We start from the raw sequence: 2,136 nt of genomic DNA, 5'->3' as shown, positions 1-2,136 counted from the left end.
TCGTCTTTCATACCCACCCAGGAAGGCTGACTGCCAGGACCTTGAATTGGAACCTCATAATTAGCCTGCTTTCAATTATTTTAAGAACTTGTGAATCAAAAAAGCTCCATTTCATTAAGCAATTCAGATTTTGCCTCTGACTTTAAGACTCTGACCTGTTACATACGAAATGCAAGTTAATGATGTTTCCACTATTTCTGGTAATAAAAACATTCTGATACAAAATGAGGGTAATTAAAAAGGTCCCAGAACTGACAGCATATCGGTTAAGAGTGCAGGGCTTTCAGAATCTTCAATGTGAGTCCCAGTTCCTCCACTTTTTAGCTGTAGGACCTTGGGCAGATTAGATGGCCTTTGCTAAGCCTCAGTTTCCTCAACTATAAATAGTGCTTACTTCACGAGAGTGTTGAAGATCAAACAAGAATATTTCTGTAAGGTTCTGGAACATAGAGAGTGCTCAAACATCTCCAGCCATTTTGTTATGATATAAGCCTTCATCTCTAATTCAAAGACATTCTCTAAATGAAATAAAGGTAAAAATTGCAAAAAAATACTGTTTATTTAGGAATTAGTTTGTAGAAATATAGTAAGAAGTGATATTTTTCTGGATGTCGACCAGGTTTGTACATAAATTAACAACCTTATTGCTGCATTCTTTTCCCCACAATCTGTAAATAATTTTTCAAACTAGCTCTGTCATTCTGCTGGTTTCCTGATTAATGCATTGCATAAAATTTTGACAGGTGTTTGTCAACAAGCTGTGTTAGAATTATGGTTGTAACAATGTGAGAGTTGTGCTTGCACACTACATATTACACGAGCTCTCTCTACCACAATTGCTCCAGAATCTAAGACCTCAAGACATTAAACTACTCAAAGGCCACTTTGTCCCCTCTGTGTCTATATTTCCTATATGAAATTTTTTGTACGTGTTTCACAAAATTTGTGTAATATTATCTTAACTTTTAGAGTTCAAGTCAATATTGGCCCTAACCACAACCACAAAAAAAAAAAGATTAATTGCATTTTCTCTCTCATTCCTCTTATATTTATATTCCTCTTCTTTTTATCAGTCTTTATGTTTCTCCCACCTTTGATATTCACTTCTGAGGTGGGGCTTAATGGTGGGGGACAGAATAAATTGCTGAGAAGGAAGTTATGGAAACAAACCATGAATGACAACTGTAATGGGTGAGATGGCAAAGTAATTGCTATGAACTGAATACTTGTGTTCCTCCTTCCAAATCCATATGTTGAAGCTCTAATCCCCAAGGTGATGGTGTTTGAAAGTAGGGCATTTGGGGAAGTTATAAGGCTTAGATGAGCTGATGAGGTTGGAGTGCCCAAATGGAATTAGTGTCCTTATAAGAGGAAGATATAGGATTTCTTTCTCTCTCTCCCTCTCTTTCTCTCTCTCCACTCTCTCTCCACCATGTAAGGATGCAGCAAAAAGGCAGCTGCTTGCAAACCAGGAAATGAACCCTCACAAGACATCTGATATACCAGCACCTTGAGTTTGGACTTCCCAGCCTCTAGAACCATGAGAAATAAATGTTTTGCTGTTTAAGCCACCAAGTCTATGCTATTTTATAATAGCATCCTGAACTGAGATGCTAATGAAAAATAACCTCCCTTCTCTACTTACAAATGCCACTTCTTCTCTCCCTTTATGGAATCTTTCAAAAATGTTCATGATTAATTCTTGCAAACCATTAACCCTCTCCTAGACATTTGTATCATGAAAAAGGACTTGGGATGATACAACTGGTGTAGACAAAGGAGCAATCCCTAACGGAACCATTCTGGTAGGAGGAAGAAAACTGCAGGGGTTTGTTGAGGGAGGTTGGGGGTTACCAACACTTAAAAAAAAAAAAAGGATGCCCAGTCTTCACAGCCCATTCTACCTCCCTCGAGAGGCAGGTTTTGACTGGACAGATTGTAGGGAACACGCTAGATCTACTCCATAAAGTAAATTGCTTCCAAGCACTTCTCAAACCATTTCAGGAGAATCTATGTTTAAAACCAAACAGTGAATATACTTAACACAATCGTCTTTCATACCCACCCAGGAAGGCTGACTGCCAGGACCTTGAATTGGAACCTCATAATTAGCCTGCTTTCAATTATTTTAAGAAC

Source organism: Neophocaena asiaeorientalis, unplaced genomic scaffold (genome assembly GCF_003031525.2).
Source record: "Neophocaena asiaeorientalis asiaeorientalis breed wild unplaced genomic scaffold, Neophocaena_asiaeorientalis_V1.1 scaffold1000, whole genome shotgun sequence".
Lineage (NCBI taxonomy): Eukaryota > Metazoa > Chordata > Mammalia > Artiodactyla > Phocoenidae > Neophocaena > Neophocaena asiaeorientalis.
This window is presented reverse-complemented; position numbering follows the sequence as displayed.